The 25,352-nt window shown below is 39.2% G+C and overlaps 1 pseudogene; it reads left to right on the forward strand.

Moving 5' to 3' along the window:
• Positions 1-23,520, forward strand: part of LOC110291952 — a 30,763-nt pseudogene extending 7,243 nt beyond the window's left edge.
• The last annotated feature ends 1,832 nt before the right edge of the window (positions 23,521-25,352 follow it).

Genomic DNA, 25,352 nt, shown 5'->3' on the forward strand with positions numbered 1-25,352 from the left:
CACACACACACACACACACACACACACACACACATACACACAAATGGATACAATCTCCATAATGTGAACTTTACATAAGCTACATTTTGACCTGTGCAAATTTCAACAGCTTAATTATGAGGGTAAAGACTGTATATGTTAATTATGTACTAATTTATGCATGTACAACTAAAAAAGAAAGAAAGAGAGAAGGAAAGAAAGAAAGAAAGAAAGAGAGAGAGAGAGAGAAAAAGAAAGAAAGAAAGAAAGAAAGAAAGAAAGAGAAAGAGAGAAAGAGAGAAAGAGAGAGAGAGAAGAAAAGGAAGGAAGTTAATAAGACAAAAGTACAAAATCAAAACAAAATTGCCCCTCCCCAAAAGACATGGTTTTCATTTAGTGTTGTCAAACTACCCCTTAACATGAAACCTGTTCTAGAATATGGTTGATATATTTAGAAACAGTTTACAAGAGAAAACCACTATTTTTCTTTTCCTGGCAGTTATCAGTAGCAAATAGCTTCTTAGTTGGGGTGTGCCTTTGTGTTTCTCTATTCCCTCTTTTCAGTGCTGGGAACTTACATGTTTGAACCTGTGCAGGTCTTGTGTGTGCTGTTACAGTTAGTTCATGTGTGAATTAGTACTTTGTGAAAAAAAAAAGACGTTTCTTTAACCATCCACAACTTCTTTCTTTCTTTCTTTCTTTCTTTCTTTCTTTCTTTCTTTCTTTCTTTCTTTCTTTTTCTCTTTCTTTCTTTGCCATTGAAAGTCAATATTTTTTTCCTTTTCTCTTTTTAAAATTGTATTTATTTTTAATTTATTTTTTACACACCATATTCCATTCCCCACTCCTCCCAATCCACCCTCCAACTGCTCCACATCCCACACCTCTTCCCCACCCCACCCCATTTCCACGTGCCCATCCACAACTTCTGGCTCTTAAAATATGTCCACATCCCCTTGAAATACTTCCTGAGCCCTGATGGTAAGGTTCTGATGAAGTTATTTTATTAAGGGCTGTGTGTTTCAAAGTCTCTCTTCCTTTGCAGTTTTCCAGTTGTAATTCTCTGTGATATTACAATCTACTGTAGTAAGAAGGTTCTCTGAGGAGTGCTGAGTAAGGCATTGAACTGTAGGTACAACAGTATGTCTTTAGGGCTTTCATTATTGCTATGTTCCTTTAGCAGAATAGCAGTAGAAGGTTTTCCCCGAGGCCCATCCATTCAGTCTTGGGTTCCTGTCAGGTATGGGTTGTGTCTCTTGGACTGAGCCTTAAATCCAACTTTAGAAAGTGGTTGTTTTCTCCTGAAACATGTGTGTCACGACTCTACCAGCATATCTTTCAGGAACCACTGTTGTGGCTAGCAGGATCTATAGCTACAAACAATATGTGCTAAACCATCTCTACCTCCTTCAATGTCTTTTCCCACAATGGCCTCCTCCAGCCTCTTGGAGGAGACATTCCCTCTAACTTAAAATCAAATCTCAACATCAAAACTAGAATCTACACAGGATAGGAAATATGAGGTGTTTGTCTCTCCTTGGTTATATCATATCTAATATTTTCCAGTTTTAATTATATTCCTGCTAATTTCATTTTTTACAGCTTTATAAAATTCCTCATTGTATACATTAACCACATTTTCTTTATTCATTTTTTACATAATGAACATCTAGGCTGATTCCATTTCATGGTTATTGTGAATACAGTGGTTCTTGGCATGGATAGTAGACATATGTAAGTGTCTCTGTGTTAATAAACAAAATTCATTGAGTATGGACCAAGTCATGGTAACACTAAAATGTGAGTGTGTGTGTGTGTGTGTGAGAGAGAGAGAAAGAGAGAGAGACAGAGACAGAGACAGAGACAGAGACAGAGACAGAGACAAAGAGAGAGAAAGAGAGAGAGACAGAGAGACAGAGATAAAGATAGAGAGACAGAGACAGAAAGATTGTGTGTATATGTTTCTGTATGTCTGTAAGCCTCTAGGAATGTGTGTCTCCCTGTGTGTCTGTCTGTCTGTGTGTGCATGTATGTATACATGCTCTCACATGTGTCATATTTGTGAATTGGGTGAAATAACATGAATGGAATTCTATGAACCAGAATCATTTTATCATGAAAACCAATATACTTCAAGTGTCATAAAAATCCTAGAAAGGATGCTTAATTATTTAAATGATTTTTTTTGGATTTTGAAAAAATAGATTATCCACAGTTTTAAAATGTCAATTAATCTCTCCATTTGTCTACACTAGCTATGGAGTGATACTTGATTGTTGGTGAGAATTTTTTTCCTAAGGTAAATAGAGTTGTACATTTTATTTTTTCAGAGAGATCACTTTTCTGTACAGGAAAAAACTCCAGGATAGAGATGGAGATTTTCCTTCAGAGATCTGAGGCTAGAGCACTAACTCTGCATGATGTGCTCCCTGTCATGAGTGGATTCTAGATGTTTATTTATAAAGTGAGATATCAACATGAACACAGTGTGGTATGTTTAATACAATGAGCAGAACCATTGAGAGGCAGGGCTGGTTGGAGCACAAGGACGTGGGCTGTTTGTGGCAGAACTGGGGCAGAGAAGAATGAGGCTCATTATTCAGTGCAATGAGAAGTAATGCCCAGCAAAATCTCCACAAAGTAATCAGACGATAGCGAAACAGTGCTCAGTAATAAGCTACATGTGCCCGTGTATCTGTACACATCTGTACACATGTAAAGATAATCTATTCAGATATTTGATGCAGGCAATACAGTATTTAAAATATGGATCACAAGCAAGAAAATGTACTTACAACATAGAAACACACTTATAGACACATACTATAAAATTTGTGATGTAAATTTAACAGTTTTGCAATTATTAAGGTGCACTATGTGTTTCTGAGTTATATGCAGTGGCAAAGGTTGTATTCTGACTCCATCACCTGCATTCTTGCTTTATGTTACATGACAGTAATGATTGGCCACTGCACTGAACTTGTTGTCTTGCAACTTTGGAACATTCTAGGATAATGCTGAAAATAAAATCATAGCTTGTCAGAAAAATCTAACCATGGTTTTGTTTCTGACACTGAAGTGAAATAAGAATTTCATGTTATTAGAGCAGATGACAGTTCAATCCACGAAAAGCAAAGGATTTTGTGTATTATTTAATTTATATGAAATAGATGGGCTTTGGATACCCTAGCAGCATCACCACACAATATAATACCTTTAAGAGTTAACTCTTGCCATTATTGTTGAAATTATCAAGGGCAATTTCATGGTGACTTTATAAACATTGTTTAGTGATGCTGTGACAGCTATGTCATGTTGTTTTATATATCACTAAGACAGTCATTTGACACAGCATGAAACAAAGTATTATTGCAGGGTCTATGGCAATACACTATTATTTGTTTAAACTTCTTCCTACAAGTGATGTTTTAGAAGAAAGACCCATGACCTTCAGAATCTAATATTCTTATTGCAACACTGATACTACAGGGCTGAGTGATTTTCACCTGTTTTGATCATATTTGCTACAAAAATATCAATAATAGTTACCTGTCAGATTTATTGTCTTTATGGAAGTCAGTGTGAGATTAGGTTTTGCTAACTAAAAAGGTTCATTGGTGAGTGTTGAGGTCAACTGCCTCTTATTCCTGCCACAAGATAGCATAGAAGGACTAAACTACTAAAAATCAAGGAAACGGTGATATTTTTAGAGATGTGAATTTTTGTGCTGAATCAAAAACAAATATACGTTATTTTCTCATAGGAGAAAACAATTAAACCCCTATTAGGTTTCCTTTTCCATTTGGAAAATATGCAAAAACTATCCAAGAGGGCCCTGTATCTGTCAGTAGGACATTTGAGAAAACATAAAGTAAATTTAAAATTAAATAATAACTACATGGGAAAGAAATTCCATATATACTTGTTTTCCTCGAAAGGAATTTCAATGTACACATTCAAAAGAATGTCAGCAGGAGTAGAGATCATGTAGTCAATTCTCTGTCCTCCTATGTCCACACATCCAAACCAAAGTAGTGGTGTTTGAAGAGGCCCTTGGTATGACCAGGAGCTTGACTGTGTTTACTGCTTCAGCAAACACAAGCTAATAAAGTACAAACTGAGCACAAACGTTGTGAGTTAACTGGAAGAATCTCTGTCTGTGCTCCAACATAAGAAATGAATGTGTGACCTAGTATATAGTGTGTCTTAATCAGTGCTCCCTTGCTGTGAAAAGATGCCATTACCAAGACAACTCTTATGAGAAAAAAACATTCAATTTGAGGCTTGCTTACACTTTCGGAAGCTAAATTCATTATTCTCATGGTAGAGGACATGGTAGGCAAGGCCAGGATGGTGCTGAAGAAGTAGTTGAGAGCTAAATCCTAATCCACAGGCACAAAGAGCAAGATTGGACTTGGCATGAAAATTTGAAACCTCAAGCCTACTTAGGGCACAGCTCTTAATCATGCTCAAGTAGCATCACTCCATGATAAACACTCATTCAAATATATGAATCTATGGTAGCCATTTTTATTCAAACCACCACATTCTACTCCCTTGCCCCTATAGGCTTGTAACCATATCATAAAGCAAAAATGCATTCAATCCTAGTTCCTTTTGTCCATTACTTAATTTCTTTATTCATTTTGCATCCCAATCTCAGCCACCACCTCCTCCCATCACCCACATAGTCCCTCCTCTTATCCACTTGCCTCTTCACCTCTGAGGAAGGGGATGTTTCCCCCTGGGTAGCCATCCACCCAGGAACCTCAAGTCACTGCAGGACTAGGTACTTGTTCTCCCACTGAGGCCAGACAGGACAGCCCAGTTATGGAAACGGGATCTACAAGCAAGTAACAGAGTAAGGGTAAGCCCTCAACTTCTAAAGTATTTATAGTCTTTCACAGTTTCAACACTGTTTAGAAAGACAAATTTGATGTCTTAGGGTGGGATGGAACCCAAGTGGGGCTTCCCCTTCTTGGGAGAGGGAGTAATGAGGGAAGGGACTGAACCTGGGAGGGGAGCTATACCCAGGTTATAAAGTAAATGAATGAATGAATGAAAAAGCAAAAGTGTGCGTTTGTTTGTTTGTTTGTTTGTTTTTCAAGACAGGGTTTCTCTGTATATCTGTGTAGCCCTGAATGTCCTAGAACTCACTCTGTAGATCAGGCTAGCCTCAAACTCAGAAACTTACCTGCCTCTGCCTCCCAAGTGCTGGGATTAAAGGCGTATGCCAGCACTGCCCTGCTTGTAAAAGCCTTTTTAAAAAGACAAATTTCAAGGACTTTTCATGAGACTCACAGCAAACTCTAAACACTAAAACCATGCAAAATCAAAAGGCAGACTATATACTTCTAACATACAATGGCACAGAATATATGTTAACATTCCAAAGAGAAGAAGGGGAGCATCATGAGGAACTAATGGACCAAAGGAAAACAAAACCCAGCAGGGCAAACTCTGAATTTGTCATCTCCATATCTAATGTCAAAGGATTCCTCAGCAGAACTTAGGAACTTTGGCCACATGGTTCTGAATTTACAGTCAAAGATACAAGAAGAGGCTATAGAATCTCTCTCCTGCTGCTCCCTCCCAGCTCAGTCCCATCTGTGTCAGGTTTGTTGTTGATGTTTTGTGTTTTTGTTTTCCTTTTTTCTTAAGGATGAGTTTATTAAAAAGATTTGCTTGCAGGGCTGGAGAATGGCTCAGTGGCTTATATACAGTGGTTTGTACATAGTGATTCATGACAGAGACGGAGGTTCAATTCACAGCATTCAGACAGTGGTTTTGCTTTCTTTTATCATACTTTCCTTCAATGCTTAATCTTTCCCTGGATTCTTCTTCACAACTCAGAAGCTTAGCTTGGTGGGGTCCTTCCCTGAGGCCATCCTTCCCTTTACTCCACTTAGTGGCAGTCAGGCTTTCCATTACACTTCCCATGCGTCTTTTCTCTTCAAACTGTATACTTTCCATGTGCCCCACTCTCTTGTTTTCATGCTAGATCTGCATAAGAGTGACCACTAATAACCACAGGAAAGAGCCTTATTAGACTATCTTGAAAAGTCTCCTCTGTCAATGTCATTAAGCCAAAACTCTTCAACTCAGCCTCAGAAAGGTTTTTAGGACAAGGGCAAAAAACAGCCACAACCTTCACCAAAATATCAGAAGAATGTTCTGTAGGCCATTTACTTATATCCGTCCCTCTGCAGTGACTTAAGCTGGGTTCTTCCAATCTGAAATGTCTTAAGCTGCTCCAGTGTTCTCTCCACTCTCATCTAGGCTCCTACCAGGATATCTCATTAAGTGCCTTTAGAAGAATCCAACCAATATTCTAATCCAAAGTCTCAAAGCCTTCCATATTTGTCAAAACAAAACAAACAACAACAACAAAAAAAACATGGTTAGGTCTATTATATAAATATCCCACCCTTACCAAGTAACAACTTCTCTCTTAGTTACTATTCTCGTGCTGTGTGGAGATGTCATGACCAAGGCAACTCATTCAAGAGAAATTTTTAATTAGGGCTTGATTACAGTTTTATAGACTTCTTCCATTATCATCAAGGTGAAGAACATGGAGGCAGGCACAGCAGACATGGTGCTGGAGAAGCAGTTGTGGGCTACATCTTGATCTACAGGCAGAGACATCAAGATTGGACCTACCATGTACTTTTGACATCTAAAAGCCCACCCAAGTGATACAGAACCTCGAACAAGGCCACACCCTCTAATCTTTCTCAAGTAATGCTGCACCCTGATGACTAAGGATTCAATTATGTGACCCTCTGGGAGTCATTCTCATTCAGACCACCACACAGTGGTGTGTGGTATATTTAATCTCAGGTAATCTCATTGTAATCTCATGTGTTTAAATGATAGGACTAGAAGCAGTAGAGAAAACCTGGAGAGTAGTAAAGTCAGTAAGTACCCAGATAAACAGACAAATGGCCATCATCTCTATGTCTTAGGAATAAACATAGTCAAATATTTCTGAAAGTGGTAACCACGAGTCTGTCAGTGAGAGTTGTTTCCTATCATCATATAGAGGAAAATGCAGCCCCAGATACTTCACAAACACTCTTTCTGTGTCCATAAAGGAAGGGAAGGAGAAATCACAGATGTTATGATTAGATTTGCATTCAAATGCTGACAGTATTTCTATCAGAACTTCAAATAAAAGTCTTAATTTGATACTAGTGACATTTGCTTCTCCTCTATGGAACACAACCCAGAAACAGACTTAAGTTAAACTACAGAGTGCCTTCCATACACATGCCCAAACAATTTTCTTGTCATTACCAGAATCTTGCTAGAAATTCTATGAGACATTTTTTCTCTGTGGGTATATATGAAAAATAAGTATCTTACAAAAATCTACAAAATTAGTGATGAAGAAAAACAAGATAAACACCAAAGAAAATATCATCACAAGAACCATCACATCTTAGAAAAAACTTACACAGTTGTTAGTTTCAAAGAAAAGATGCCATCTGAAGCGTTACAGGTAAGTTGGGTCTGTTATGCTCAGTGCCAGGCTGCATGTATCACTCCCTCTACAATGGAACATGGATGACCAAAGCCATCATCTCTCCACTAGGAATGGTACAGATCCTTTAATGTTTAAAGAAGGAAGTGTTTGTATATGTTGTGAGAAGAATACTGAAGGAATCTGCTAAGACTGAATAGAAGAATAGCTTATTTGCAATTCCAAAGATCTCAAGTTACAGTTAGAATTTCTGGAAGAAGCTATAATTTAATGAGGCTTTAAAGATGCAGAGCATCTGAGAAAAATAGAATTGGTTTTGAAATGCAGTAAGTGTAGTTTTCTAAATATTACATGTAATTATGTGCAAAGATTTATAAAAATTTCAGCAGAATAGCACACTGAATGATAATACCATCATGAGATTCATACAACTAGTGTAAAAGAATGTGAAACTGTTAAAACAAAAGTACCCATTTTATAAACACTGGAAAGTTTTATAACTTATAAACACAACTACAAGTCATGACCTGATAAGTGCTTTTTCATGGGTAATCGCAACTACATGGATGGCACAGTGCATTTGTGGACACTCTGGCCTGTAAGAGATGCAGTAGAAACCTGAAACTTCAGTCACTGAAGGTCAGCTGCTTCATTGGTTAAGAAAGAAGATGAAAATTCATAATTTCAAAAGGAAATTTAAGAGCAAAGGAGCCATAAGTGTGTTGAGTAAAGCAACATGTCTCTTCCTGCTGCTAAATGAATATTCCTGTAAATGACCTTACCCAAAATAAATTGATGTAGGACATGTAAAGCTCTTCACAACTGGGATTGCTTTCCTCAACCCAGAGAAGAAGGAAATTTGTACTAAAGTAAGTGTTTCCAACTTCTGTGCAAAGCATTGTCTGGTAGATGGATGCTGGAGGAGAGGCTGTCCACTCAGTCACCCAGTTCCACAGTCCCAGCAGAAATGGGCTTCATAGCTTGAGTTCAGATGACTTGATTTCCATCTAAAAGAGAAATTAAGCAGACTTTTGAAGAACAATAAATAATCCAGTGTTGTTTCATCATCCCAAAATAACTAGATGTTGAAAATGAAATCAATATATATGTTAGCTGAAAATATATAATAGTTGGAAAACTGACAGCTCTCTATTAGACTCAAAACATTAAAGATTATTGTACATAGACTGATGTTAAAAAACTTACTGAAATTGATTGTAAAACACAAAATTGCTATTTTAACATTACTATAAGAGTAAAATTATAGATGTGGAAATGATGCTAATTTAAACAAAAATACCCAAAGTTTATTCATCAATTACATTATAATGATAAGGAACATTGCTAAGTAGAGTATGTGACAGAGTGGTTATACTAGACTGCTAACAACTGGCTTCAGGTCTGAGACTAGACCCAGAAGTACCAACATGTTCTGCCTCATATGTGCCTCATATGACTCTGACTTTGAGTATTCAGATATGTGTGTGTTTAAGTTAGAGTACTGTAGAAGGTAGGAAACCATTAAGGGGCCATGCAGGTAGATTCATGATAATTGGGATAGACTACAAATGGTATGAATGGGGAAAGCAGAATAATGAAACAAGATGAGTTAAATAGGTGAGATATGAAGGCCAGATGGAGAGAGAATACGGGGAGTGATAACTAAAGACCTTTGAAAATGTGCATGGAACTCACTGCTACAATAGAGGCTTCCTAAAACATATACATGGTAATATATAAAGGGGCATAACTACAGTTACATTATAATGGAGAACAATGCCTCTCCTAGACACAATAGGCTCTAAGATTAAAAAGTAATATGGGTTGTTGGTCAATGGCATCATATAGATGCCCTAAACTACTATAGGCTGTTGCTGTTGCTTTTATTTACCATCTAGAACCTGATATATGTGTCCAAAGCACTCAGTCATAAGACCAGAAGAAATCAAGCTTGTAGTTTATTTCATACTGGAAAAAATCCATAATGCCAGAATGTTCTATGCACTCTATCAAGGAAGAAAAGTCAGTAACGATCTTACCCAGTTATAAACCTGCTTGCAAGAATAACCTCTGGACTGGCAAAATTTGCCCATTGATGCAATAGTAACATAATACTATGGAACTAACCCGTTGCTTTCTGACTGGATTTAAATTTCTCTCAACAAAATAAAACCCCTAACATTAACTTGGCAAAGAACATCCCCAGCTGCCTAGGCCATAGAGCTGAGCAGAGAACTCAGTGTTATTATTCTGTTAAGTGTTCACAGTAATGATCTGTACCATGAGTTCTTGTTTTCTCACCCATAGATAAGTGCATCTCTAGCTCTCACCAGATAAGCGTCTCTGTGCAATTCTTGGTTAGTAGACATATCCTCAGCTGGCCATAATGTGGAGAATCTGGAAAGATTCTGGAAAACTCAACTCCAAGTGGAACATCTATATCAGACATCAAACTCAAGTCTCAGTTATTGAAAGGGGAAGGGACAGAAATACTAACTGATCCAGAAAGACTAGGTATCTGCCATGAAATAGTCTTTGCCTAGCATTAAGGTACTGTTGAATTATGATCCCACACTGATGTGATTACAATGTATGAAACCTACACAAGCTCAATCTACCAAATTCCTAGCATGAGTGTCTGAGGAGAGAGATGTCTTGAAACCTACCCATGCATTATACAGTATGTGAGCTATGAATGTCATCCTTTCCTATGTACAGTTTTAAGTTTAATGTGAGATTAAACTTAATATAATGGAATTAAAAATAAATGCCAAGCAAGGATAATAAATAAGGCTCTAGTTTTTCTAATTCGTTCTTCCATGAGTGGATCTCAGAGATCTCAAATGAGAGATGCTTGCCTGATTTGAGCATGACTGTGTATAATATTACAGAAAGACCACAGGACAGCCTTGATGAATTTTAGCAACAGGGGCCCTCTTATGATGCTAGAAATGAAATTGATTTACAGTCAGAGCTACTGCAGCATGGGACAGAGAATTCAGGGAATGTAATGTGTGCATGTTCCAGAGCTTTAACATGGCCAGCTCCTCCAGATAGCAGACCTAACTGCTAAGAAGTTATCTCACCCTCACTAGTGACAAGTCAAGGCAACAACAGCATCTCCTTGGAATGAATGGGCCCTATAGTTTTTGTGAGGTGTCATGTTTTCTTTTTTGCTATTTTTTAAAAAATTATTTATTTATTTATTCATTCATTCATTCATTCATTCATTATGCATATAGCATTTTCCCTGCATGTATGCTTGTAGGCCAGAAAAGGGCTCAAGATCTCATTATCAATGGTTGTAAGCCACCATGTTATTGTTGGGAATTAAACTCAAGATGTCTGGAAGAACAACCAGTGCTCTTAACCTCTGAGCAATCCCTCTAGCCTCAAAGTGTGATATTTTCTTTAGAATTTATGATCTACAGCTGATTTAGTGAAGGTCAAGGTAGAGTTATGTTAAAGCAGTGGACTTGGGTGCTAAATCCTCTCACACTGTCAGAGAAGAAATATATTTATTTGTGGGGGAAAAATTAAAGGAACACTTCAGGCCAAGAAGGGGTACTCCATTAAGTCAGAGTATCTCTGAATTTTCTTAACATTTTATGAGCACCAAAATTTGCTATAACACAGAGAGAAAAATCATCAATCTGAAGGCAGAACACATTTCTGGAAAAAGCATATTTTTGCAAACATTATTGTAGTTAGCTCAGGGCTAGCTTATGGACACTATAGGATGCTATTTTAATAACTTTTTACTTCTTTTCTGAAATTTCTGTCTCAGTGGCTAATCCAGTAATGAAAATATGGTGTTGTCCCTCTATTTCTGTTGCTGTAAGAGTTCACATCTCTTTCACTTTCCTCCTGTTTGCTTTATGTGCTTGGATGTGCCTCTGGTGGGTATGCATGCATTTACTTTGACATAGTCTTGATGTCTGGACTCTTTCACCATCACATGATGACTGTATTTAATTTTATTCATTGTTCTGATCTGAAATCTATTTTATTTGACAGAAAGCATTTATTCCTTCTCTTAATTTCCAGTGGTTTTGATATCCTTTTTCATTCATTGTCTTTCTTATAAGGTGTATCTATCTTCTTAGCCTGCCTAACAATGAGTCTTCCATTTCTATCGTTTCCTTTACCTCATGCCACTTTTTTGGAAGATTTGTACTTTTTAAATTAAAGTAATTCTATTTGGTGGGGATGAAGCACTGGCATAGTGTCATAGAGACTCATTTCCTGCTTGTCTTCCTTTCCTGCAGGTTGCTCATTCCTGTAATCTTCTGCCTTTTCCTTGTGGCTCAGTGATTTCTCTCTCTGTGTACATTGATTCTTTGTGTTTGATTTTTACTTTTACTGTATATATTATATGTTTTATCTTATGATCACCAAAAGGCTTTCTAAAAATACCTTGTGATTATGACAGGTTGTCATAATCATGTAATTCTATTTCAAGGGAAAAATAAAATAGTACATTTTGGTTCTATTTTCAAACTTGCTATTGAATTTTTGTTATCACAATCTGTGATCTCTATCACTTCTTCTGTAATAGGTGCTTCTGAGCACTAACAATGCCCTCAAATGTTATTAAACTAAGTCAAGTAATGGCACAGGACATGGAAGCCATATAATCCCCTTAGCACATTTAGACACTGTAAACGTTTAACTCCAAAAAGAAATTCTAGAAATAAGTGAAACACAAAAATGGAAATATTGTATCACCTGACTACAAATTCAAGTAACAAACCTTTGTCAGGAAAACAGACACTGAATAATAGGGCAGAATACAGACTCTAAAATTTGCTTTACCCATTTATACTAATGTATGTTGTCTCTGTGTGTTTTTAAGTGTGTATGTATGTATGTGTGTCTGAGTGTGCATGTGTGTATAAATATGTTGGTATGGACATGTGTGTATGTATTTGTACAACTGTGTTTGTATGTGTATGTGTGTATGTACACGTGTATCCATGTATGGATGTATGTGGTGTATGTGAATTTGTGTATGCAGGTGTGTTGTATGTATGTATAAGTGTGTTTATATGTGCATGTGTGTGTGTGTCCATGTGTGTGTACACATATGTGTATACATGTTATGTGTGTATATGTGTATGCAGTATTGAAGACTAAACCTGTGAAGTGGAAATTTCTGGGTTTTTTGGAGACTTAGATGTGTCATGTGTTGTGGATTTGGAAACCGTCTTATAAGAGATTTTTTATTGTGGCAGACCTGTGGGAAGATGTTTTGCTGAGAACACACACTGATGTTTTTTCTGGAAGCTGCCTGGAAAAAGTGCACGCTATGTTTTACTAGAATAGACCCTTGAGAGAACATGTGACATTTGGGTAGGTATAGTATGAGTATAACCCAACAGACAGTGGATAGTGCTGTGTGGCACTGGATCAGCTTGCGACTCTTTGCTGGTCTTCACTGGGCTTTGCTTCATTGGTTTCCACTGATGATACTGTGGCATTAGTTTGCCTTGCCTTCCTAGCTAATCATCTTTTGTCATGAATTCATAGAGAGAAATGCACCAAGAACTTCTGGTGGTGTTCTGATGGATTCTTGCAGCTTCCAAGGACTTGGGTAGATTTTCAGAGCCTTGTGGTTTCTTCTGGATGGAACTGCCATTGCTGATTCATGAATGGTGTTTGGATTGAGCTATGACTGCTGATTCATGTAAACTAAACTGCTGATATCCTGACAAGAAAGGTTGGAATCTTCCCAAAGAACTATTTCTAAACAGGTCCCTATCCTCTTTTGTTCTATTAACCTTTCCTTTTCACTACGTCTGGTGGGTGGTGAGCTAAAAGGGAGGTTAAAGCCTTTAAGAACCGTATTACACTAGGTTTTGAAGAATATCAGCCTTCGACCTGAGACTGTTCCATGCTTGACAGGATCTCACTAGCTTTAGCCTCATCCCTAAACAAGGGAATTTTGTCAAGGGAGGCAAGAAAACATATTGAAAGACAAATAGTCTCTCAATAAACAGTGCTCAGAAATTCTAGTATCAGTATATAGAAGAGTGCAACTAAACTTCTATCTCTTACCAGCTACAAAAATGAAGTAAAAATGATTGAAGAAATCTACAATTGTGAAACTCTTAGTAGAAAATTGAAGAAATCCCTCAAGAAATTGATTCAGGTAAGGATACTAGTTGTTTTGTTTTGTTTTGTTTTTGTTTTTGTTTTTGTTTGCTATGACTCCATAAGCACAGAAATCAAAATTAAGACATGAAATTACAGTGCTAAATACTCCTGCGCTGCAAAGGAAGAAACTGAATAAAACCTAAAGTACAATTCAGAAGGAAAGAGAAAAGAAGTGACCTACACCTCTGACCAGGAGTTAATAGTAGTTTACGAGGAACTAAGACAATCTGATTTCAAAAAAATCTCTCAATCATCCAGTGGTTCAGTGAACTGAGGAATTGAGGAGACTCCAGAAGACCTACAGATGGCTTGCAAATTGAGTGATACATCACAGAAGGACTTACAGATGGCAAGCACAACTGAAAAAAAAAAGAAAGGACTCAGACTTACAGATGGTAACCACAGGCACAAAAAAAACCACTTACCATCAACAGTAACCATTGAGAAACTGCACACCCAAAGCATGATCGATATAGCCACTCCCTAGGTAGAATAACAACATTTCCAAAAATCAAACACATGCACACACACACACACACACATGCACGCATGCACACCTATACACACACACACACATATCAAGACTGTAGAAGAAGAAAACTTTTATATATAGTTAATCAAGGAAATGTGTATTACTGTGCTCCTTATGGGAAATAGCATGAAAATTCCTCAAAAAAAAAAAAACCTAAAAATAGAACTGTCAATCTCAGTCCTCATATATACTAAAGGAGATGAAACCATCCATGGAGGAGACTCAGTCCTCTGTGGTCACCACAGCACCACTGACATATAGATATGGCATGTGAATGCCCATTAGCAGATAAGTGGATAACATACAAGATGACAGGATGGAATACTAGGAAACCAGGATAGTCTCATGTAACAACATAGTACCTCAATCCTATACATTCTATAGCCTGGTCTCAGGAGGAACTAGAGCATAATCGTGCTAACCAGAGACTGTGGAGATCAGATGGAAGTAAGGGGAGGAACTTGGCCAATGGAGGAAGATAATTTGACAGTCAGGTGAATTGACACTCTGAGACATGATAGAGTGAAAGCATTTTAAAATAATGCCCTTGCATTTTGAATATTTTCACTTTAAGAGAATTGATGAAGTTTTATGGTGATAGATGTGTTAATTACTCTAATTTAATTATTATTTATATTATTTAATCACTCATGAAACAATTGTCAAATTGTATCTCACATAGACTCATAGAGTCATGGATACCAGTTAAAAGATAATACTTGGATATATAGATGATACAGATACAGATACAGATACAGATACAGATACAGATACAGATACAGATACAGATATAGATATGGATAGTGTTGGCAAGTTTAAGCCAAGTGCAGAGCTCTAATCCTAGAACTCAGGAAGCTGAAGCAGGAAAGTCAATGTAAGTGTGGTGCTATCCTGGGATACACAACAGGCCTATACCTCAGATAAAAAAATAAAAAGACAATTTTAATACAAAGTATCATTTGTAATAGCCATTAAATGATTCTGTTTATATCTGGGAGCTTCCTAGTCAGTCTTGTGGAGCAAATGGGATACAGAGGTCCTTCAGAGTCAGAGTGAAAGTAACAGGAAGTGGGAGCATAGATACTCTCAGGCACATGTGCTCTGCCCATTTTTCCCATCTGCACAGAATCATAAGTGATCTTATCCTTTGGGCATTGCAAAGAACAAAGGTAACTAATGGTGTCCACCTGAGAACATGATGCTACATTTGTCAGTACCTCACACCCATCCCATAATGCAGCAGGCTTGGGTTTTATAGTTTTGTAAAGAACTCAATTCGTGAATTTAGGTCACTTAGACTAAGGCGCCATTTCAGCAGAATATAGGCTAATGCCTTTAAAAAACATTTCGTGAATATGTACATAATAAGATCCATGTGTCTGAGCTGTAGTTTGAAAGTAAATCTTGAGTCATGAGCATTTCCCCAGATGCCCAGTTTGAGTGTCACATTTCCTGAGAATAAACACACAAGCAAAGAAGTCCCAGTAAAATCAAGAAGTAGGATTGGCTACAGGAAGTTAAATGAGTGAGCTGATAGCTAAAGCTTTGTGTAGGCAGGGAGGAGCATAGAATGAAGCAGAATTATGACTGGAATTAAGACCAGAAGACTGTAGCAAATCACAGCAAAGAGAGAAGGAAAAAGCATTAGTCCAAACGTGGGCACGGATGGACAGACACAAATAAGGAGAGAAAGGGAGTGTCTGGTCTTTGGTGCTTTAACTGAATGCTGGGCCCTAATATCTCCAAAGAGACCAACTAGGCAAACCATATTTCTCACAAAATAATGATATGAAACTCTCCACAAACCACTGAGAAAGTGGGAATCCATTCTTCGTTGATTCTATTCTTTCATTTATAGCCATAAGCGTAACAACTGTACAGTCATGTACTATTATACCTCATGCCTTCAGTCAAAAGTCACCATGCATTAAGAAGGTGTTAGGCTCAGTGCATCCACTCTGGATGCCCTCTTTAAGCTAACCATCCTTTGAAAGAGACAGCCGTGAGGCAACAATTTAATGAGCACTGTGGATATGGAACAAAAATCAACTCCTGCTTTGCAGGAGACTGGAAACATTCGATGAATAAATATTTAAAATTAACATGGGAGGAGATTAAAAAGAGCATCTGCTAGGAAATCAGGAATCCAGGAAAAGATTGGCAGGGCAGAGACCCAGCCAAGGGAGCTGCATCCGCTTGCTGACTGCAGACAGACACAGCCAGAGGGCTTGGACCACTTTTCTTATCATAATCATACACACACACAAAAAGAACAATAACAATACACACAAATTGTAGGATCGTAAGCCTGGATATGAAATGCCAATATACAGCAATACATCTGGCATATTTGAAGAGACTAGACTTGGAGATGATCCTTGTGGTCACTGGAGCTTGAAAGGTAGCTCTAGAATATTTCAGCTGCTTATTTTTCCATCCGATCAGATTTAGTAAAATTACAGGCTGAACACTTAGCTTGTCTGTGTTATTGCAAAAATTAATTCCAAATATTAAACCGGAAGAGTGTTGCAATGTAGAGTAAGCATATACCGATGAGAATAGCATCTGCAGTATTGCTTCAGTGTGATAATCAATATCTAGTTGTCTAGTTGGCTCACTAATTAAAGGAAATAATATGAGATACATTTGTGTCTACAAGAGACCACTGCCATAAGTAAATTGGCAGAGCACTAATGATTGTAAACAGTCTAAGCATGTTATAGAATAAGATAATACACAACAACATTTCTATATTAGATCTGAAGTACAATTGTTAGGAACAAAATAAAGGGGGACCCAGGGGAAGCGGGGAAAGGGAAAGGTGCCTAAGGGCCAGTCAGATCTCCTGTGCTCTGGGCAGGCAGACTCAGGCAGAGCTGCTGGATGCTTTTCCACAGGGCCCAGGGTGAGCATACCTGACCCAAGAGGCAGGGGTGGAAAAGGGGCAACCCTTGACCGGGGATCCTCAGGAGCTACCTTCCTAGCAGAGGAGAGGAGAGGAGAGGAGAGGAGAGGAGAGGAGAAGACAAAGGGAAGAGGAGAGAGAAGAAAGAGGTAAAGGAACAAAGGAGTGAGAGAAAGAGAGCCAAATGGGGGATGAGCACACCTTTTTATGGTCTTCACTGTTGCTAGGTAACTGGGGAGGAGTTTAGCCTGAAGGTCAGAAGCTTAGACCATTGCTTACGTGACCACTGACCATGCTTCTCTTGTGGGGGCTGTGGGAGGTGGTGTGGACGCCCGACTTGCCAGCAAGGAAGACGCCACAACAGGATTCTTCTGCACATGTTTATTGGGAGAGCTTGATTGTGAAGTTGAAAGACCCTGAGCCCCAGAACTGGTGCTGCTTATATAGGCCTAGGAGTTGCGTGTCTATACCTGATTGGTTGTGCTTTCAGTACCTCATTTACATTCCCTGGGATGGGCTGTGACTTGGCATGAAACCCTTATGCACATGCGCACATTGGTTGTTTACCCGAACTTACAGGCGGTGGCCAGTGGTAGCCAGCGCCATCTTGTAATGGTGTATGTGGCTTCCCACAAGGTGGTACCTTAGTCAGGGTCAGAGTTCCAGGAGTATGAGGGAACACCTACTGGGTGAATTATGGCCATCATGGGTTAGACCTCAGCTCGACTGGATACCAGCCTGCAATTCCCCACATACAATTAGTTGGAATAGAAGCTAGCTACACAGGCTTAGGCCTTCTTCCTCTAAAGTTAGTTGTATTTTTTTTAAATAACATTGCATGTATGCTTGCCCAGTATACAATGCAGAGGCATAATGAAGTCTATTCATTTAAATAACCAACTGAACAAGAAAAATAAGCTCTCTTTCTCTTTAACATGGATGAACAATATCAATTGATGATGAGTCCTCCCCACCCTGAGGATTTATAAATATTTAGCATTGCTAGGAGAAGGGTCTTACAATGGCTGGCCCCTTCCCTGAAAATTTGTTGGCAATCAATGGTTTTAGTGATGTAGCCAATGGCAAGTTACTTATGGTAAATAACTCCTTGCCCATGCCCATGTGATCAACCCTCACTGAAGTCAACAGGTCAAACAAACAAACAAACAAACAAGACCATCCTGAAAGGAGCAGAGGATGAGCTGAAAAGGAAAGGAGATTGGTGCAAGCAGAAGGGAAAGAAAGAGCTAACTGAGGATCTATGTGCCTACATGCACGTAAACACACACCAATGTTTCTGTGTTCTAGAAACTAGGCTTTCCTCCATCTCACGTCAGGAAAAGTCACATGCATCACATAATTGTACTGACTTCATAAACAAACATGTTAAAATCACCCTCCCCAACTGGAAATTTTTCTTATTTTAATAAAGGTCCATTCTTTTCTGCTGGTATCTTACAGCATACACACACAAACCCCTCCAAATACACACAAAAGAGAGACAGATACACATATAGACTCACAAGCAGCCTCATTAACAGACAGACACATGCACACACATATACAGTCACACACAGAGACACATATAAACACACAGAGACACACAGACATATACTTAGACCCACACACAGACTCACAGACAGAAACACAGAGAACTACAGACAGACACATACACATAGAGACATCCCCCCATACACACAGATGGACAGATAAAGACACACACACACATACACACACACACACACACAACTTTGACCTTTATTCCTGATCTGGTTTACACACAGTAGTTAATTTGACAGAAGGTATTACAGTGTAGAGCAATAGAATCCTTCTACATCACTTACCCACAGGCTGCACATGTGTCTGGCAGGACCTTTTTCACTGGCTCCTACTACTCAGTTGAGGAATTTATTCTAAACCCAAGAAGTCACAGCTGTTCATGAAATACCAAAGTTGGAAAAAAATGCAGTGCTGCTAAATCACAATAGTGACCATATTCTAGAGACTGTATATCCTCTGGGGTCCTGGAAGATGTCCAGTCATTCACTTCTGAACTCCTCCTTGGGATATGGGGAAATACTTTTATCAACCACCATCCTAGAGATCCGTTGTCTCAGTGTTGTTCATACACAGCCGACAAATTCAGATCTGGTTTTGGGCTGAGCTAACTAGTACAACCTCTTAATTGGTTCTAAAGTTCTTGTAATTAAGCCCATACCATCTTTGTCCTATCTGCACAGACTGTGGCTGATCCATCTCTAACATACTGCTTTAAACCTGCACACAGTGTGGCTGATCCATCTTGCCTTAAAGCTGCTTCTTCAATTTACTCATAAACTTTTATTTCCCTAAATAAATTTCTAACCCCTAAATTTCCTCTTCTTTTATTTGCACATTTCAAGCTTTATTTTTAAATATTTTTATTTGTTCTTTGGAAATTCTATTCGTGTATACAATGTATCTTGATAGTATACCCATCCTTCTCACTTTCAAACCCCTAAAGTTCAGGGAACAAAGTTCCCAAGAGGTATAAACAGACACAGACCGGGGATCAGGCCCTATGGGAATTGTTTACTTTATAAAGTTCATTTTACTAGATCACCTGCCAACACCTAGGATTCCAAGTGCATTGATTTATTTTCCAAGTAAAGTCACTGTGTCAAAATCCCACATGTTCTAGACACACAGTAAGTATCTTAAATGTTCCTCCTGTGAATTCTGAGAAACAGCTACTGAAGGCCTCTGGAAGCAACACAGAATAATTTAGGGTCTCTGGCCAGCTCAAGCATGTCCAGCATGGCTCTGGAAGGCCTTGCCCTTCTTCATGTCCCCTGCCTTGATATTAGACTACATTCCTCAGGCTAGCCACAAAGGTCTACAGCCTTATTTGGCCACTTCTTCCTATTGAGGCCAACTACTAAGGTCCAGCTATCAAAGTATTAAAGTGCAGCCATCAAAAGTCTCCTCTGTCTCACCTAATTAACATGCCTAATTCAAATGAACCACATCCTAACACAGGGGATTCCCCTGTACATTTAAAAACCTCTTACGCGCCACATCTATCCATAGGTAGTCCTTTACTCCCTCTGGGACAAATACCTCTCTTGCCTCTCCATCGATCCCTTCCCCTTCTCTTTTGTCTCTCCTGTCTTTGTCTCTTATTCCCTGCCCCTGTGCCCCTCTGGAGCAAATAAACCTCCTTTGTGCTGAAAACTTGGCCTCTGGGGTCCTGAGCCAATACTTTCCCCAACAATAATGTTTCTGAAGACTCTTCAATATAGACAGCCAATGGAAAAAAGAAAAGTGAGATAGCTGCTGTGAGCTGCTGCTCAGACCTCTTAAGGTCTAAAGCATTTGTACTCACAGCTGCCACATGATAATGCTCAAGTCTAAGTCATCTCAGGACACTGCCCTTGACTGGAACCAGCTGCCATGCTCAAAAGCAGGCTTCCTCCTCAGGGAGCCTACATATAAATAAATCCTGGTTCATATGAGTCCAGAACTAGCCCTCCCCACAAGAGATGCCCAGAAGAGCCCCAGCTGCAGAGCTCCAACACTGAGTAGATGCAAGCTATGACTGACCCCAGAGTCTTCTGCCACAGGCCCCATTTCTATAACATGCTGTCTAGCAAATTCTTCTTCTCTATGAACTTTCTAAGAGCTTCGAAGAAGCCCGTGCTATAAGAACCAGAAGCAATAGATCAGCTTGGGGAAAAGTATGCACTCACTTAAGTAAATAAAAATATCTGAAATACCTAAATAATAGTAACATTTTGGCTTTTGAAGATGTAATATGCATCAAACAAGCAAATGCTCTATCGGCTACTAGTGTGCAGTTATACACAATAACAACCAGGTCTGAGAGTCCCCACCTACAACACAGCATGCCATTCCAGTGCATTCTTACATGCAAGCAGTGTTATGTGGTTGTGACTATTATTATCAAACTTTGCTGACACAGGGAACCTCATCCTTAGAAGGCTTAAACACTTTATTGTAGATTCATAGCCACTGACCTGGAGAACCATGTTACAATTGCAGAAGTCTCATTACAACACTGCTTCCTAGCCCATTTTTACATCTTATGCTCAAACTCAAAGGAGAATATGGATATTGCAATTATCTGTATTTCTGTTGTCTCCCGGGGCTTCCCCTGTATTGTTAGCATAGCATTCAGAGCTGATTAGTTAGAATTCGTTTGGTAGCCCATGGCCAGGACAGGAGTTCTGATCTGCTCTCCAACCATGTGAGTTTTCAGGTCGGAGCTTATTGCTACAGAAAATGTTGTCAGCACAGAGTTAAAATATTGAGGCAGAATATGTAGCTGGTTTCACAGAACTAACCTTTCAGAGATTGAGATCAATCCAGGCAGAAGGCAGCTACACAATTGACTAATGATGGCCAAACAGAGTAATCAAGTCACACATCAAGAGGCTCTGTGATAGTCACAGTTAACTGAAACCAACACCACCCACGCTAAGGCAAATATTCTGGGACGAAATACTTAAGGGTTATAAATGTGAGCAGCTTAGTCAAGATTTCCTAATAGTACATAGAGTTGAACTCTGACCACTTTTCATATATCTTTGATATATCTTTTCCAATTAACAACATAACAGTAATATAAGACACAATGAGGAACAAGACATCTTTCATCTGTCTTTAGTGGGACCTCTCCAGACATTGTGGTTCCATTTAGTATATAAATGCTAACTAGAACTTTGGAGGAAAATAATAAATTTATTATTCCTCTAAAACTAATTAAGTAGTATTGATTACTATCTTAATATGATAAAAATCACTTTCTTTCTTTTTTATTAGGTATTTATTTCATTTACATTTCCAATGCTATCCCAAAAGTCCCCCACCTGATCCCCCACCCACTCCCCCACCCACCCACTCCCACTTCTTGGCCCTGGCGTTTCCCTGTACTGGGGCATATAATATTTGCAAGTCCAATGGGCCTCTCTTTCCAGTGATGGCCGACTAGGCCATCTTTTGATACATATGCAGCTAGAGTCAAGAACTCCGGGGTACTGGTTAGTTCATAATGTTGTTCCACCTATAGGGTTGCAGATCCCTTTAGCTCCTTGGGTACTTTCTCTAGCTCCTCCATTGGGGGCCCTGTGATCCATCCAATAGCTGACTGTGAGCATCCACTTCTGTGTTTGCTAGGCCCTGGCATAGTCTCACAAGAGACAGCTATATCTGGGTCCTTTCAGCAAAATCTTGCTAGAGTATGCAATGGTGTCAGCGTTTGGAGGCTGTATGAAGACCAAAGTGTGGACACTTTGCCCTCTCTTAGAATTGGGAAAAAACCACTCATGGAAGGAGTTACAGAAAAATCACTTTCTAACTTTAGATTATTATTTTTTTAATTTTAAAATGTTACTCATGGGACCTATCATCCTCTTCTGGCTTCTCTGGTATCCTGCTGTTGCCCAGAGTCAGTGCAGTCCTGTGGCTAGACAAGCTGTCTCTGTGGTAAACTCTGTGCAAGATCTAAGGGGCTGCACAGCTTCCTACCCGAGGTGTTGGACCCCGGGGGGTGCACTGGGTTCCATCTTGGTGCTTGTAGACTGCAGACAGCAACACTGTGCTCTCTTTGTCTTCTGCAAGGCAAGCAGCATGCAGGTGCTGCAGCAGCTGTTCTACTCTAGAGGCTGCCTATCAGGCTTAGTATTGACTCTATAAGGTAATGACATCAGATCTTCAGGACTGGCTCTTCCATGCACTCCAGGAGCTCATACATAGATAAAGTCGGTTTTGGGGTGAACCATCTCAAAGCATTGGATCTGGGCATGTGTGTTCCATGTTAGAGCAGCTCTACCTGGATGAAAGCAGAACTGTGGGTTGGGGGGGAGGGGGGGGAACACGCTCATCCATAACTGACAGGTGAGCTGGGACATCTGTGGGAGAATTCTGCTGCCTGTTAGTAACTGGCCACAAATTCAGGTCTCACAAGGCCAGCTTAGCAGCTTGCTCTCCAGTTTTCAGAGCCATATTTGAACATGAAATGAAGGAGAGCCTAAAAAGCTTCATTGAGATCCATGATCTGAATCTATTAAGTCTTCACGGAGATGATGGGCTTCCTTTACACGGGGAAGGCGCCAAACCTCTACACCATGGCCAATGGCTTGCTGCCAGATTCTGAGAAGTATGGCCCAGTAGGTCATGTGTGAGGATGTGCTCCTCAGAAACCTCTCAGTGGAGAATGCTGCACACACCCTCATTCTGGCTAACCTCCACAGCTCAGAGCAGCTGAAAACGCAGGCCCTTGGATCTCAGTACAGTCCATGCTTCTGAGGTCTCTGAGACCTCAGGGGGAACTCAATGGTGGAGTCATGTCTCCATTTAGTGTTTGAAGCTTTCAGCTCCCTGTCTCAGCACAGTATATGTTCCTTGAGACCCTCTCAGCTGTGGAGTCATTATGGTGAACCCAGGGGGAAGAAAAGCATGTAGGGCCCTGTTTCAAGACTGGTGTAAGAAAATAAGCTGGCCTATCTGGTGGTCTACACTGGACTTTGGCATACCTACCTAATATCTAATCCATTGCTGGACTGGTTTCATTTTTGTCTGAGTTTGAAAACTGGGATTCAATTTAGATGATGGCCCAAACACAACGCAATAGGGTTATTTTGTTGTAGTTGTTTTTTTGTTTTTATTTTTGTGTTTTGTTTTGTTTTGAGGGTTTTGTTTTATTTTGTTTTGGAGATACCTTCCTGCATTGGAATGAGCAGAACACATGAACAGGCAATCTAAGCAAAGGAGAAAAAAAAACATTTATGTGAAGTTATAAGGGACAGGAAAGAGAATAAAGACATTTCCCCAAAATAATTCAGTTTGTGGGACCTGAAGGGATTAAAGCAAATGCTGAACCCCAAGAGGACCCTTCTTCAGTTCTTGCCCAGACAAGGAACTGTTCACCCATCTGTAGCTGGAGATGCAGAGGATCCGAAGTTCTCTTCTGCTAGACAAAATCTTATGCATATAAAAATAAAATGAATAAAAGTTGTAAAATAAACAAAATGTTATTCAACTTCTTACCAAAGTTAAAATTAAATCAGCATTTCAAGTCATAATTATCTTACACCTTTAATCAGGCAAGATGGTATAGCAGAACACCAGCCTACAGGGTATTTCTACCCTGAACGTTGACTTTGAGCACATAATTAACAGATTCCATGCCTTATTCAATCAGATATTACGTTCATAAAAATCCATTACAAAATAGTCAAACATAGTTTGCATCAAACACAACCGCCAAGCTTTACATGTCAATCTATATACAGATTTTAGAGCAATTCTGTCTTCTGAAATAGAGAAAAGAGGCATGGAACTGTCCTTCTGTACCAGCATGTTTGCTGGTTCACAACAACTGGTTCACACCAGCATGTTTGCACTACAGAGAAGAACACTCTCACTCTGAGATATTCTGAGTATTTCAGTGCACATCCATCATGTTATCATTGGCAACTTTCTGAAACTATGGCTATAGTACTTTCAGAAACACATTGTATGAGCCATTGTAACCCATGTGAAACAAATACTTGCCGTATATGTACCATCAAGGCTTGAATATTTGAATAAGTCTGTACTTGAAGTATCCCAGCAGTGTATAACTGAAACATGTTTTAGCTTTGCCATCTGCATCCAAAGTTAGTGACAACTCTGACAGTTTGCTTCTGCCCTCCTATCATGCCACTCCCACTCAGCCTTCTTCTGGTATGTTGAGTCCTAGCATAAACACCAAGGAGGAAATTCAAAGGTTAACTGTCTTCACATTCTATCAGGAAACCACACATGAGTAGGAAACACGCCAAAGAGGAATTCAGAGCATTTGAGTGATCTTTATGAAGAGGAACTGACAGGGTCTGAGTCCTCCCACATATATAAGCAGCTCAAGGTATGCCCAATATTCTGACACTGAGACATAACATTGCCATATACAAAGCTCACAATTCAGTAATACAAACAAACAAACAAACAAACAAAAACCACCACTAACATTTTAAGGAAGTTTACAATTTGTCTTGATCCACATTGTTAGCTATCCATGGTTGCATATGCCCCATGGGTTGGAGAGGCTTAGGACAGAAAATAGAAAATGCTCAAAGATGTTTAAAGAATGAACCATAAGGAACAATGAAATAATCTCTTGTTAAGTCGAGATTGGTTACTTGGGGTGAAGAAGGGAGCCCACAGGAAAGGGAGGGATGGGAGAGGCCATGGTGCAGTCTATAGGAATAAAGTCTAGTAGTGCATGTATATGATGAAACTCAGAACAACATAGC

Source organism: Mus caroli, chromosome 3, assembly GCF_900094665.2.
Source record: "Mus caroli chromosome 3, CAROLI_EIJ_v1.1, whole genome shotgun sequence".
Lineage (NCBI taxonomy): Eukaryota > Metazoa > Chordata > Mammalia > Rodentia > Muridae > Mus > Mus caroli.